Raw genomic sequence first — 17,085 nt, forward strand, 5'->3', positions numbered from 1 at the left:
ACTGCAGTTATGTAATGCTGTTATAATCCACATTAGGGTGGCAATTTGCCAATATTTACAATATTTAATGTACTAATGAATGATGTTGCGCTTTTTAACCATTTGCAGTTATATTTAATGTTTATAGTTGTATTTAACGTCTGCAAAACAAGTTCCCGTTATCACTTAGGTTATAAATAGTTGATCCCTCTCCAGCTTCTTGGAGATAATAAGATAAAAAATAAAAAAGCTGCTTGAAGACTTTCCTGTGGTGGAAAACAGACAGTTACAAAGCCGCTGAAACTGGAGACTCCTTCCAAAAATGTCAAATAAACATCTCCTTAGAGAAAGCTTTACCATATCAATGATTATGCATTTTTCTTTCGTACGTAACAACACATTTTTGTATATCGTCCACTATACAAGTTCCCAGGAATGACTTGCTATAGAAACAACAACGTATTAGAATGAGCATGTTAATATAAATCTGTGATTTGAGTTACAGCCAGCATTACATTCAGGGCTACTGTTATAAAAAAAATTATTTAACACATTCTGACCAATCATATATACTGGTATATACAGTATATACAGTATTCATTCATGTAAAATTTGTAAATGAATAATAAATGAAACCAATAAAGTATATTCCTGTATGTTTGTGTGTATTGTGGGTTTGTCCAGAGTGTATTGAGTTTTTCCAGCTATACAATACTGCTACAAATGCTACACCACGGGTAAAATATAAAATGATGGAATGCAGGCGCTTTCAGGAAAGTTGTTTTTGAGCCAGGTTTGGCCACATGTGACTAATAAACTGTCTCAAATCTGAAAATATGACACTAGCAGAAGGGAGAAGTCCCAGCCAATCAATAATTTGGAAAGCCTGCAGCCTCAAAAGGCAGGAAGCTAATAAAAGCTAGTGAACAGGGAATAGGGAACAGGGTGAGTGACAGGTGTGTGTATCCGTGTGAACAACTCGAGGTGCTGCCGTAAGCTTGGCTTCTCCCAACAGACACGACGATATTTTGAATCGTGTCAAAGGCATCGCTGAGAAGCACATAAATCGAGGGTGGCCATGAAGGCAGCATGGAAAGATGATCAGGTGCAATTTATTGCAGTTTCAAAATAAAGACATCTGCCAAGCCGGTGAAATTATTATTGTCCTGAGTATCCCAAGATTACACATGGAGCGTACCAAATTTGTCAGTTGTGTGATTAAACATAGCACACACACACACACACACACACACACACACACACATGGTCACACGAACCAGCCAAATAGAAATAAGGCATCTGGTAAAGGCAGGAACCCAAAAACCTGCGTGCTAAGGAACCTTCCAGAACAGGAGGACATAGGAAGCAGCTCCACAGTTACATACGCGTCATTATTGCCCCCTGGAGCCAATGTACTGAGATTTTGTGTTTCTGCCAGTTTTATCCTCCGCACTTTCACACTGCAGAGCCCAGGCTACATGTAGAGATCAGTAAAGTCTGCACACTAGGTATGCACAGAAAATTAAATAGATAATCTATTTGCAAAATGTGAACAACCTGGTCTTAGATTTTTTTAATGTGATGAGCATTAACACAGCCCAAATAAGAAGAGAAACAAATTCTCTCTACATGATCTTACACTGATCCTCACACATCCATGTTACTATATTACCAGTCCATGTTATTATATTACCAGTCCATGTTATTATATTACCCATCCATTGTATTACCAGACTTGTCAACCTTTATGTATTTTCTGTATGGGCAATTAATATCGGAGTACACAAGTTAACAACGGCGTATGCCATCACTCAAGAATATGCCAAAAGAGAATTTTATTTCACCCCAATAAAACAGAACATGTGCCAGTCGGCATATTAATCTGGAATGATTTATGCAAGGGTTTTGGACTCTCCGATATTAATTGACATTGCCTGGAAGCCCCGCCCCCTTCCCAATCTCACATGATCTCGATTAGACTCAAGAGCATCCTCGCTTTCTGTCCAGGTAAACGAAGAATATTTTGAGTTCCTTAATGTGAAATAAAATCTCTCAGTGTATGTTCGACTTAGCTTACATCACACAAGAATATCATTTAACTATGTTTATTAGGGATGCCGGGTCCCTGGAGGACTAGCGGTTAGGCCTCAGTGCTCTCACCGCCACAGCCCGGGCTCGATTCCCGGCCTGGGGACCAACCCCAGCCACCGGCTGCACACAACTGTGCACTTCCAGTGCCGGTCCCAAGCCTGGATAAAATTGGGGAAGGTTGCGCAGGAATGGCACTCGGCGTAAAAACTGGGCCAAATCAAATACACAGACCAATGATCAGCTGTGGTGACCCCTAACAGGAGCAGCCGAAAGGAGAACAATATATTTATTAGGGATACAACTGAAAAATGTTGGCTGAAAATTGAGAAAAATGGCACTTTTAGTGTCCTTTTCAGATATGTGGAAAAAAAAATTGACCTAAATAAATTAAATTGGTCTAAAAGGAAGTGTCAAATTTGAAACCTTAAAAAAAATACATTTAATGATGATGATAATTAGAAAGTAATTAAATATGCTTGCCATGTAGACACTAGATAACTGATTTGTAAAAGAAATTTATGTACTGTTATGTTTTTGTACTACTTACTGAACAGTCATCTAAAGATCCACCATCCAGGTTCGCTTCCTCAATTGCCACTGCCAGCAAGCAGTTCCTGACTGCACAGCTGATAAAAATATTACACCCTCCCTCCTTCTCCTTAAACCTGAAATGGTGGAAATGCTCGTTTTCCTGCCTTTTTTAAGCTGTGTCCAAGGTTTTCAAAGATTACTTATCTGGCCAAATTTGACGGCATCATCGCCAAGCGAGCACAATCCTATAATTCTATTCACCAGATGATAGTTCCTAAAAATAAAGTGTCACCCAACAGTGGCAATCTGTCAGTCTTGGGGGTTGAAATGACAAGCTATTTTGGTCTAAGCTACCACTGCCCCAAAAACATCATAAACTGTGAAATAATATCATAAACCATGTAAAAAAAAAACAACTGTCACTGATACTAAACATTTCAGTAAACCAGATTTCTGGCTGATATGTTTTTATGCCAGCGTGTTGGATGTCAGAAGGTGTTTTCCTATAATATTAATTTCCTATAACGGCAGCTCGGCCCGCAAGGTTTATAATCACTAATCTCATTCTAACACATTATCGTTTCAGTAGTAACAGCTTAGTAATATAGTAACAGTCCACATAAACAGGTTAAAAACGTGTAATTGTTGTTACGGTGACGTTTTCTGTGAGGAGACGTTTACTTTTACAGCATTTTTGAAAAGGGTCTCCAGGATCAGTGCTTTGTAACAATCAGAGGTAAAACTGTATGGTGTCATTATTAGGGCAATTTTCTAAGGTTTTTACCCTGTTATGAAGAAATGGTCAGTTCCAAACCCAACACTGCCACAGCCATACATGAAAGCTTAATATTAGCTGTTTTATAGGCCAAACAATATATCAGTCAAGCCTTAACGTCTGCTTTCCACTGGGTCACTTTGCTGCGGATCAGTATGGAAACGCACAGGCCGTGTCCTAAATCTCGAGCCTTGATTTATTCACCACTGCTTTTTCATGCTGCCCTGTACTGGTTTATCAAACCCCAAATGCTCAAACTGGGGTTATGTTGCAGACACGGTGATGTAAATGGCTAAGATTAGTAGCACTTCCTGCAGCATGGAGGAAACCTCAACACTACACGCACCAAATGATCAAATACCACAGAGCCTGCAGTTAACATCTCCAGATTAGCATCAGACAAAGACTCAAAGACTCACTGCTTGAGCTGATCAGGAACACACCAGCCACAACAGCTTTCCTAATTAAAATAAATAAAATTTATTTTTAAAAAAAGAAAGCAAGAATGCCAGCAATGCACATACTGAATGCAATCCAAGAAAACAAAATGAGAATATGGACTAAAAAAAAATAAATAAATGAATTAATTTCACTTGTTTAAGTGGAATTATTTTTGTCTTTAGGAATTACTTAATTAATATATTTCACTTAAGTATAAATAAATGACATTTAAATCCAACTCTTGCAACGAATAACACTGCTTTACAGCATCATTTATTTTTATATTTATTTATTAATATTTTATATATTTTATGTATTTTATATGTATGTATTTTAGGTTAATTTTATAACACACACTCACACAATCAAGAAAGCACTTCATGAGTTACCTAACATTACTTTTTCTCAGGAAAGGAAAATAATAGACTTGGGACACACATTTAGCTTCTCTCTCTTTATCTCTCTCTCACACACATTTCTATCATTTCCACACTCCTCTTCCTACGAGTGCTAACGGTGCATTTTTTCATTGCAGTGAGCAGCTGCACTTGAAATCAAAGGAGCAGGAGCAGGCTGTCTGTGTGTGTGTGTGTGTGTGCATGTTTTATATCTTAGAAATATCAAGGTTTTTATTAAAAAAATGAAAGAACCAAAAGATTTCCTATTGTGGTTAAGGTGAAGTTTAGGTGTAGGCATAGCATTAATTAGTTGCATTAACAATTATGTCAATGGAAGGCCCTTACAAGAATAGTAAGACAAACGTGTGTGTTTTGGTGTGTGTATCTGGCAATAGAGTCAAAGGTAAGAGGTAATAAAAAGCCAGCAGTGAGTCAGAACACACTTCAATAGCCACAAAAAAAACATAATCATAATAATAAAAACACAATCAAAAAAACATGCTGTTATTCAACAAATAAAAATGTTTAAACATTGATATGGTCCAACATTTGTGGAAGGAGTCTCCAGTGTCAGTTCTTTGTAACAGTCTCTAAACTTTCTACCACAGGAAAGTCTTCATGACAGTAGCAAGTAAGAACAGGAAATAACATGTTAACATGGCTTGCTAAGCTCGCAGCATACGCGGAATTATTTGTGATTGGGATTGAATTTGGGTGGCAGCAGGACTGTCTCTGTTTTGACACGCATTTCTCTTTGGGCTTTCAAAATATAAAAAAACACTATGCAGTTAAGCAGGTACCTATGGTTGGTCTGAACTGCACTGTAATCATCTGTCAGTTACTCCAACTGAGTAAGATTTGTACACATTTTTGTGTCAGCATTCTCTTTGCAGGTTTTTTTTCTGCATGGGAGCATCATCAGAAGTGTGTGCAGCTTAGGGGGAACAGTGTGCCCAAGTATCACCTATGTGCAGAAAACACTGGATTGACCAATCCATTACCAGGACTACCAAAAGGCCATCCGAACCCTCAAGCGCTCAGCTCCTTGTCTCGATTGTACTCTTTCTACCAAATGAATAAATGTAAATGCACTGATGAGGGAGTAGGTAAGAAAAAAAAAACATGATAACCCAAGGTTAATCCTAGTAACCTAACCACTTTCAGCTCCCTCAGCCATCACAAAATCTATTTTAAAAGCTGTCAACTATGAAAAAAGGATGCCCAAGTGCTCCAGCAATAATTACCAGTGCAATGATGCAGCATTCAGGGATTTCAAATCCCGAGTATGTTCATATTCCATTATGCACTTCCTGTAATCACTCTGTGATGCAATATGGGCATAATGTACCAGCATGCTTTCAGTTTCTGATGGAATGATGGCAGGGCTTCTGTTGCTTTATTATTACAGGATGAATAAGTCAGAGATCTATCCACCCATTTTAAGCCATTTCATTCAGATCTAATTGCTCTGGTTTGCGTATATCCTGTTGTCTTAAGTCATCATTAGCCTAAAAGGCAGTGGAAGCTTATTAAGACTCTGTTGAGCCGCTGTTGATAAACCCTTTATTTATCCTTGGATTGTACCTCACTTCTAAATTGTTTTGGAATTAACAAAATATAATTAATCAGACCTAGCAAATTTCTAATGGGAAACTGTAAGCTAATGGAAATTGCCTTTGTACAAGCAAAACACTATTGTTAACAACCTCAGAAGACAAAAACTAGTGCATCATTTACAAATTCAAGGTTAGGAAACAAGTTGCGATGATTAATCATGTTAATAAATACTCCACTCACAGGTCACAGCGCAGCGCATCTGATATATTTTTATACACTATTCCAGCCACATGCTTCAGGATCTTGAGCTTTTCTTGAAGAAGATATAGTCACTGAATTGAAGTACAAGTTTACAGCATTATGTCTTTAAAAAATACTCAAGATTTTTGTTTAAAACAGTTAGTGGTGAGTAAATGACGTCCTGTAAAAGTAGGTGTTTAATGGTCATTTTTTTGTAACAAAATGTTCTAGACTTCCTAGTGAAAGCTACTAAAGTTCAGGACTAAAGAAGTCCTTTGACTGGCTTCAGTATAGCAGTAATTGTGTGCATGTGCTATAGGAGGTGGAGAACAAAAGCTATATTACATGTTTAAAACCCCAGGGAACCTAAATGTGTGTTTGCTTTGTAATTATGGTAATGATGGTTTTGTCAGTATGCTATAAGCAGTGCAAAAAAAAAAAATTAGTGGTTTGATGTTTTCTGATTTAAAGTAGTCTGGTTTGGGAAGTTTGGATGAACTTTACCCTCGCCAATCACACTCCATTGTTTGAGCCTCGTGCATAGTTTTTTCAAATCTATTCATTCCTGATTGAACAGTCTCTTCAAGTCAGAATGGCCTAGCAAGAGAAAGCTAACCTATAAAAAATAGCTAACCTAAGAGCATAGGTTCCTATAATTTCGTAGGTTTGCACAAGCCAGCAGTGGTGACTCTTCCATAGAGGTCCCACCACATATATACCACCACACACATATATATATATATATATATATATATATATATATATATATATATATATATATATATATATATATATATGAACCATATATATGTGCTAATTAATTTTGGTTGAATGGCTATGTACATATATATATATATATATATATATATATATGTACATAGCCATTCAACCAGAATTAATTAGCACAGTCTTCACTCACAACTCCATACATTTTAAATTCAGTTGAAATACTAACTCTTTTCAGTGACCAATGATTTTTAATAATGTCGCTATTTGACAGATGTCCCACTGATTTGATCACCTTTCTAAATGCTGCTCAATCGTGGGGCAGAGCATTCACTGCCCCATTTACCTTCTACAGAGTTATTCTTACACCTAGTGGTCAAAACATGGGAACTGCAAGAGCTAATAGAGGCCCATTGGGACAGGACTCATGCTGCTCCATGCTCACTCTATGAAGACTTTCAGTGAAGGACGAGCAATGGACAAGACAGTTAATGACATGGGGGCCAAATGTATGCCAAATTAGGCTAGCTTAAAAATACTCCATGGCCACCAAGATCTTGTCTTATAGCAAATAATTGGAATTAAATCTAAATCTATCATAATGTAAATTTCAAACAAGGGCAAAGTGTAGTGCAGACAGTGTGTCTATGATGTACAGAACCATTTATATTGTAAGATATGTTGCAAAGATTGGAGGGAAAGGGGGATTATGGAGTGGACAATGTCCAAATATCAGAAATGCGTGTGCACCACAGTGACTTTCCTTCCCACCCTAAGGCTAAGAAAAAAAATCTGTCTCCCTTTTCCAATGCAATGAATTTGTTAGGCTCGATTGGACTATTTTTCCTTATACCCATTCAATTATCAGTAACTCCTTTCTGTACTACTATTACTACACATACATTATCGTACATAAGTGCTACAAGAAAATGATTCTTCAGTATTTTTCCCAGCTCAAATTACGGCAAAGAGCGCAGACAGGCAATGTGTCTGGGGAACAGTCAGGTCAGAATGCTCACCTTCTGCTCCAGTACTCAGGGTGCATACGAGATGAAGATACTACAGCTTAATCACATCATTTGTATATGACACACACCATCAGGCTGGAACACTGGGGCTAGGTTTATAATTGCTTTTAACTACGACGATGGCTGCCGTGTGTATTCTGCGTTAATCCGGAGCGTCAATTCTGTGTCTGAAAAAATTAATGGGGCACATAGAGCAGTGCCAATGTAAATAGTAGGGAAGAACATTGTGATGTGATGCAATGTCTGCAACAGACTGAACAAACTAGAGGTGTGACTCAAATAGAATATTTCTGTGCTATTCTAGACAGTTATTAAGTATGGGAGTGCATAGTTTTCGATTTGAGATGCAGCTCATGACAACAATCACAACGACAGTGGAAAGTTTAAGACAAACTAACAGACCTTGGCCGTGTGTTTAACATCTCCATGCAACTGTACAGAGATAAGTATGGTATGAAATCATTAAACATTTTATACCTCGACATGGAAACCAGACATAAAGTGAAGATGTGTCATCAAGTGTCACTTTTAACCTTCCAGATGTACAGGCAAGTATGTGAACACTGTAGCTCATGGTGTTGCTGCATCCAAAGGTGTAGTCACACACCAAATGTATACCAGGTCTAAGAAAAAGACCTGGGAGCAAAAAAACTCACCCTAAGAGTCAATGAAAAGAAAACAGGGCTCAGTGTTCAGCTGTACTGTAGGGTTCATTATCTGGAGTTAACTAAGTTACATCACACTAAACACGTTTTACTTAACCAAATATCTTTTATTATATTTATTAGTTCTTACAGATGTTTGAATATTAAGATTATCCCTAATTGTAAAGTCACAGCTCTAGTTATCCCAGTTCTGTATTACTGTCTTAACTGTGAGACGTGGTTTAGTGTACTAGCCGACATTGTTTAATACTGAAAACTATCTTCTACAATGAAAAGAGTATGATGGAAATGGGTAAACATAGAGAGAAAGAGATAGATGGATAGATAGAGCAGAGTGGTTAGTTGAGTTAATTGTAATTGAAGAGGACAGGAGCTCTGATATCGCCTGGCTAGTAATGAATTACAGAGGTCCTGCCCTCGAGACAGCTTGCCTTATCTCCAACAACATTTATCGGGAAACTTGAACTGCCCTTAAACTGAGTGTCCTAGCAACTGCAGAACGCAGTCCAGCTTTATTACTGATATATATACGTACATATATATATATATATATATATATATATATATATATATATACACACACATATATATCAGATGAAAAAAAAAAATATATATATATATATATATATATATATATATATATATATACATATATATATTTTCATCTGATTTAAATGTATATGTATGTATGTATTGTATGTATATAAATATATATATATATATATATATATATATATATATATATACATATATATAAACAGTAAAAAGCCATTGCTAACAGGATGTTCTGGGAAAGAAAGTAATAAGCCTTGTTTATTTTCCCAGAGGTTCTCTCGCCAGCAAAAACTAAAGAAGAAAAAGAAAATCAAGCGCTTCTATAGATTTATAGGAAAAGGGTAAATGCAGGAAGGCTACATTCATAGGGAGGGAGGCAAACGAAAGGGAATTTAATCACCGAGCATTTATTACTATGGTGATCTTTGAAGCTTGAAAGGTCCAACTTGTTTACTAATGTTAGTTCACAGCCATGTATGAGTCATGATTCTTGACGTGACCATACTGAACACTGTTAATCACTGGACTTTATGCTACATTGACTGAAACTGAAACAGAAAGAGATTTTCAGATTCATAATTCATAGCAAAAAAAAAAAAAAAAAGAGCCAGCCCCGACTTCTAAGTAAGGCTGAGTCCAATCGAAGCATTTAAAGGTTAAAGGCCTTGCTCAGTGACCCAACAGTGGTTCTTTGGCATTTAATCTTCCTGTCAAAAAAAAACTTATAGCATAAAGCATATGAGCTCTCTCTCTCTCTCTCTCTCTCTCTCTTTCTCACACACACACACACACACACACACACCAGCACAACATATCCCTGAAGGACTAAAGATAGCAGGACACATGATGCAATACAACAGCAGACTGACTTAAATATGAACAAGCTGAAACAAATATCCAGAAAAGTTTTTTTTTTAATGAATGGAATAAAAAACATGCAATGCTTCACAAGTTACACTATTTTATGATGGTTGCTATGGTGATATGAATAACTGTCCAATCAGTGGACTGGTAACTAATAAGAACTAATATTATTTGAAGGATTTCTTGCCATACAAGTAGAATTAATTCGACAGCATTACACCTCAGTCTTTATGACGTACACTGACTACCAGGTCGACCCCGCCCACTACCAACAAAATCTAATCTAATTGGATAATTTTTCTCTAAATTTACTACGAGTAGAACAAAATCTATACCATGATAGCCCTAGTTACAAATTAATCCTGCCCAAAATTTCAGTTAGAATTTATAAAGTTCTCAGCACTCCCAATATTTTATATTTTAATGTTTTTATTTGATCCCAATAAAATATTGGCTGAACTGTATAACAGTCTGTTCAATAACATGTGCTCTCTCTGTGTCAGATTATACAATGACTATTCTCTAATCACAGACCTGCGGTTAAAGAAATGTACTACATTCTGCATCAAATGCATAACATTCTTCAGAAGTAACAAGGATATTTTATCATCAATTATCTTCAATAATTTTGTTTATATATTGCCGTAGTTACTCTATTTGTAGCTTTCCCATGAATTTCATGTAATCCAATATCGGCTTTCTATTTGCTGGCTGTTAGACGAGTGTCACAGCAGAGGTCACACTTTTAATAAAAAACCTCTGACACTTCCAGAATTTTCCTTGTCTGACTTTAGTTGCACTAAACCAGCTAATGCTGAGCATGTAACATTAAGATCACTGATTTCAACTCATGACCAAAAAATTCTTGTACAATGCGCGATTTTTGTCTGCCACAACAAAACTGGGCCAAAAATCGTAAATCTGTGTAACTTGAACTGTTTGGAACAAAAAAAAAATTTAAATCATTTAAATCTGTCACTTAGTGAGCATGAGAGATCAAATGAATCACAAATTATTCCTAGGAAGCTGTTATATCCTGTTTCGCAGGACTTTTACAGTAAACACAGGTCAGTAGAAGGGGTCAACATTATAGTAGAGTTACAGTATGTTATGCAAGAGCAATAGAGAGCATTAGGGTAGCTAATGGATCCAGTGCATAGACGTATACTGAGTGTTTCCCCTTCCTTCATTAAAAGGAAGAAAGGAGACATCCATATCTACTGAGAGAGAAAGAGTGTGCTCATGGGACAGTGTTTTAGCACGCTAATCATATACGTACACGTAAACCCACACATGCTATACTAAAAACTAATAATTCACTTTAATACACACTCCCAGACATACTTAATTAAAACACACACTACATCAGGCTTGAGAGATCCTGTGAAGAATAGCATTGCTGCTTTTTATTGCCTTTTTTTTAGTTCCTTTCCTTTTATCTATTTCACAGCTACCAGCTCTCCACTTTGCATAGCTAGGCTATATTCCTATATGTGCAAGTTTATTCACTAAGCGATGGTCGGCAGTATAGATAAAAGGGGTTAGTTAGGTGGATAAAGGTATTACTGAATAATAAGGTTAATTATTATGTATTCATGTCATTACACACAGGCATTTGGTCGGTCTACTCATAATTCCCTTCCTCACACACACGCACAAACTGCAAACACACTAAATCTCCATTTACAGCTCAAATGAATACATATTCAAACACGCTCGCTTTTCACACCTGAGCCAAACAGATAAACACAGGGTGCACTAAGTGTCGCTTCTCAAACAGTACATCGTCAAGCTGAGCACCAAACTGGTGTGTTATATAGAAAAGGCCACTCTGACACATGGAGATACAGAATAAGGACCTTCACAGGGAAGAACGCTCCTATTCCTGTCATTAGCGCGCTCCTCCAGCCCTCCGCTCGCTCTCCGTCTTTTCAGGGAATCAGTCATGCTGACTGAACATGAAAGAATGCAGATGTCCCAACTGAGAAAAAGCAGAACTCGTCCCTCTCACTCTTTTACTGTGTGTGTGTGCCTCTGTATGACAGGAACAGAGGTTATAGGGCTCTCTTTACACACATACATGGCCATATTTGGTATCTGAGTCAGACTGGCATTCTGTGGGTTGGCCATTGCATTTTTTTTTTTTTTTTGGCTGTTTTTTTGCATTTCAATCCTGGGCAAAGTGAATCAGAAATTCACAGTCAAAGACTTGTAATGGTATTTTGTTGACACAACAATTATACACATAAAGTGATTATATGACAATGATTATTTTCCCGAAAGCCAAAAAATAAAATTCCCAACAAACATTTTTTTCGTTTTCTCTACTGACAGGAAGTGCCAATGCAAACAGATAAACATTCTCAAATACAGTTTCTCAAATACCACAGCTGTGCAATGTCTTTGCCCTAACACAGTCATGTGAATCACTCGTTCGGACTGGTTTAAGTCTGATTTGTGATGCCATTGAGTGTCACATGAACAATGATGGATGGAGCTTACAAACAAACCATTAATTCCAAAGCAGCATCGCGACAACAGTGATTACGCCATCTTGACCAAGTGCCTCCTCACGCCACCGTGTATCCGTCAAGCATAAATTAGTTAGCACGTTCAGTGTGGCTGTGAGATTCTCAAAGTAACACAAGAAACTACATTTCCTGCCTGGAAAATAATTAGTTAGGATTGATTTATATGGATTTTTAGTATGATCTCTAGTAGGATCTTAAGATCTTTAGATCAGTTTAGACAGAGTGGTGAATATCCATGGATAACCAAATAAAAAGCCACATCCCTAACACAAACAGTACTAAGAACTAAACTGAACTGAACTGAATTGAATCGAATTAGTGATGTAGCTTGCAACATTTGCTGCAAAAAAGACAAATCATGAATCATGGCTAGTTTTCATTTCTACAATGAAGCAAAGCTGTCTGATTTCCTTCTTTGGCCTCTGAAGCTCGGGAACAGTGCTGACAGTGAATGGCTGTTTAGCATAGCTTTTTGGGTTGAAGAAACAGATTTTCATGCTTCCATTTTCCCATCTGATGAAGCTACTGTAGCGTTTTAACAAAAAACTACTCAATTTTGATCTTGGTTGTTCAAGCTAAACAACATCAAGCATGTTCTTGCGATATATAGAGATATAAGTAACCCAGTAAGTTCTCTTAAGGAGGGGAGTTATCATTTTAGAGGATACTCTTTTTGTGTTTGTGTAAAATTACTACCTTTTTAATTGTAAAGAAAAAACCTTCACCAGTCAATAAAAATGCCCCATTCAAATAGAAGTTTTAGGCGTTTTATATCATTCTTTTCAACACAGATAGGTTGATGTTGGTAATTGGTGTAGGTACTGAATAACAAAACGTGATTGGTCAAAAGGTCTCGTATGAAAGCTGTGGGTCTGTTGGTTATAACCTCCATATTGAATATCAAACAGATATCGAATAAAGAGACATATAAAACATTTGTGGAGTGCTGGTTTCTAATCCATCTGTTAAATTGTGAAACTATTGAGTGGATTCCCAATCATGCTTTTTCCCATTAAGCATCCAATCTCTAAGACAAGATGCAAAGTAATTCTCTATACCAAATAATTCCTAAGTTATTAATCAGTATGTGAGATATGATCATTCGTGCTGCATTTTCTTTTAAACTGGCTGCTACCTACGTGATACTTTTTTTTTTTTTTTTTGAGTACTACAATGTTTGTTTCTTTTAGGCCCTCAAATCCCACCCAAAAAAGCCTACTTGTTATTCATTCAAATTTGGTATCAGTTTTGGAAATGGTATTGGAGTTACCATCCAGAAATGTTTAAAATATCCTGACATAAATTTTGGCTACATCTCTCAGAACTACATTATAGTTACTTTATAAACCATTTCAGAAAAACTCAGATGGAAAACTGCCATTTGTTCTGGAACTCCTTCAGCACAGTTGATGCTCAGAAAGCCCTGAGTGTGTCACTCATTTTTCTCTGGAGGAATAGCATTCTGAGATCCAACAGCCTTGGAGTATATTATCACAATGAAATTAGGCTAAAACAATCTGGAAAATTCACCTTATTATCACTGAAAGTGGTAAGAAGCTCCAAAAAAAAAATTCTTCCAGGGCTTGAGCCTGATTAGTCACTTCTCACATTCCTGTCAGAACATTGCACTTCTTTCCTCCTCACATTCACATTTTTCTCCATTTTCTTGTTCATCTTTGCTCCAATTCTCTCCATCTCAGGTTCCTGCCCCAGATATACAACCGTCTTGGAAAAAAAAAAACAACAAACGCTGTACTCATCCCCTGGCTTTGTGAAGATGAACGCTATGTTCTGTCTCTGGCACCAGCCTGTTCCTCAGAGACCAAAGCTGAGCTCTTAATTCTGCCTGCCTGCCCTCACAGCTCCCTCCACACACACTCCTCACACACTCCTCACACTCTCAGTTCTCCTAGAGACACAGGCCACCAGTGCAGGCCAATGTCAGACACATAGAAGTAGCAGAAATCTCTGTCTTTCAATACTAAAAATGATAATATTTCTAATAAATTCTAATCTTATACTACAGCACTGTTGAATTCTAGGAACTAACTTGTCTCATGGACATTCCATAACATTAAACGTGACTGTTAAAATAATAAAATAATAATAAAATAATAAACTGTTAAAAAGTATGTCATTCATTAATAAATGAATTTATAATAGAATTTATAATTATAATCCAATAGTTGGAAAATTGCTGTGGTGTAAGAGGAATAAAACACTTTGGGGAATGCTGATATAGGAAAATAATCCACTTTGGTGGCATGGATAATTTTCTTATAACAGCATACACTGTCGTGTTTTATTCCTTAAATACGTAAAATGTAGCAATGCTAGGTAGCATTATAGATATGAGATTTTACCATTGTATTGAATTCATTGCTAGCATTTCTGAAAATTAAGACTTTTTCTAAACTTTGTTCTATGGCATATTATGAAGAGCTGGCTTATATTTTTATTCATTTCCATTCCTTGATTTTCTTGAGGAACCAGAAAGAACCCTCAAAAATCATACGTTCGTACGGATTTCTCACGCAATCATTCTCATACATTGTTTAAGTCGCAAGTTATCACCCTCATGTCGTCCTTTGCCATTTGTCTCTCTTGAATGAAGGGGATTACCCATCATCCGCACTATTGATTAAACACCACTGCTATGGTGACACAGCCACGAGAGTAAGTCCAGTGCAGTAGTGGATATTCCAGCACTGAGAGACTACAATTCTGATTTATCTGTTCTCCTCCCCTCCTCTTCCATTTTCTCTCTCCCTCTTTCCTTTTCTCTGAAGTGAAGAAAATGTATGATGGGTACAAAAAAAAATGAATTTTTTTAATATCTCACTATAAGACACAATAAGAGAATATATTTATATATTCCCAATATTATGCTTTCAAATGAGCATCCACCATCTTCTGTCTTTAAATCTCTCTTTAAGAGGAATATTTTTATTTTTATTTAAGCAACAGTAAGGCTAAATACTAAATGGCATCCTAATCTCTATGTATGTGCTCTGCCTAGGAACAGAATGGTCTTGGACAAGAACAAGAACAGAGCCAAATTTATTTTACAAAAATAAATTTTTTGTTGAGTTAAACTCTTACTAAAACCACTCTTAGAATGTAAAAGTTACTTTAAAAAATCTCATTCAACTAATTTGATACAATTCCTCATCACGTATGTTCTCTCTCTCGTTGTCTTTTTTTTAACTTTTTAACACTTCATGTTTTAACAATTCATGTGTGTGTTTATCACAGAAACTAATATTTTAATAACACAGTACTACATTATCTTAACTAGATAGATAGATAGATAGATAGATAATTTGTTTAGCCCTAATATTAATTCCAGTACTATCCAACTTAACTGAAACTTGCTTCCTTAAATGTAATTTGTACTTTGGACAATGTGCGCTTAGTCTCCTCCAATGGCATTTTGGGGAAAAAAGGATGAAGAGTAAATAATCCACTTCATTCATGTTCATGAAACCTGAGACTGTATTTCACATGTGCCTCCTCAATTACTGTAACAGAAATATATCAGCCTGTGTAATCACCTGCTATGACTGTCACTGATAGGCTGCATGAATCTACAGTCTGGGCTAGAAAGAAATCAGCCTCAGCTTTGCTTCTTCATACCATTCTATGCATTTTTCTCATGACCAATGGTGGTGCTGTTGTGCTGGATTCCACAAAAATCCTGTTTTAACATTAAATAATATCATAAGGATGTCGAATATAAAACATTTCATTTATGTCTTTTTTAGTTTTGAAAAGGAGTCATGCTATCTCTTTTATACCAGGTGCACCTGCTACCAAATCATAAACTCACATAAAGTCACAGCTGCACTAAATACCTCTCCGTTAAGAATAACACTGAGGTGGTGCTTGAGGTTAAATCCCGACTTCACTACACTGTTTAATAATATCTGTTAAAGTGAATGTGTCTGGAATTTAAGAAGCTCTTTAGGAAGCTCTTGAATTGCTAATAATAAATGGTATCTCAGTATGACCATTGACATAACTGATACTGTCCTAAGTCCTGGGATTTGAACTCACACCAGCAACTAAAACCAGACCTTAACTGCTACACTGTTGAAGTTTGTGTCCCCTTTCCCTTGTTTGTCATTCAGCTCCAAAATGTTGTACTACACTGGGCATCCTGAGGGCATCGGGTGTCCAGTACAGCAGTTTTTCAGCCTGCGATCTGTACATTTCAAGACTTCGATGGATGGATGACAGCTCCGATTAGGAGCAACTAGAAGGCGAACATTGCATAATGCATGAGTTTGGAGAGGGGAGTCGAGTGCATTAGACTGAGGCACAGAGCGGGACTTGACAGGGATCTGAGACCTGGCTTTAGTAAAGTAAAGAGGCACAATCCTGGCTTGAGACAAGCTCACAGAGGCCTAGGATTAATCTTCCCATTCCATTCACTACTTAGCAATAGACATCTTAGACCATCACTTCTTGTTTTATAGCAACATAAGTACATAATTTATAAAATTATCTATAGACATTGTGTCTATGACCATGTCAGATTGAGAATTTTGCATTTTTTTATCAACTAGCTTTTGGTACTCTTAAATTGTAACAGTTTATTTAGCTTTTTAGGTTTTTTGGAGATTGAAAGGTGTTGAGTGAAAGTGGGGCTGCAACAACTAATCAACCAAATCAATAGAATTTGATAATAAAATCAATTGGCAA

The 17,085-nt window shown here is 36.7% G+C and overlaps 1 protein-coding gene across 23 annotated transcripts in view; it reads right to left on the reverse strand.

Annotated features, from left to right (window-relative positions):
- The window catches only part of rims2a (regulating synaptic membrane exocytosis 2a), a 194,220-nt gene that overhangs the window by 116,626 nt on the left and 60,509 nt on the right, over positions 1 to 17,085 (reverse strand). Inside the window, exon 1 of one of the 23 annotated variants that reach the window (XM_034297924.2) lies at positions 11,710 to 15,319. The exons of the other annotated variants lie outside the window; for them this stretch is intronic. The gene's annotated coding sequence lies outside the window, so the exon portion shown is untranslated. Of the gene's footprint in view, positions 1 to 11,709; positions 15,320 to 17,085 lie in introns of those variants that run through there. 23 annotated transcript variants of the gene reach the window in all.

Source organism: Pangasianodon hypophthalmus, chromosome 22 (assembly GCF_027358585.1).
Source record: "Pangasianodon hypophthalmus isolate fPanHyp1 chromosome 22, fPanHyp1.pri, whole genome shotgun sequence".
Classification (NCBI taxonomy): domain Eukaryota; kingdom Metazoa; phylum Chordata; class Actinopteri; order Siluriformes; family Pangasiidae; genus Pangasianodon; species Pangasianodon hypophthalmus.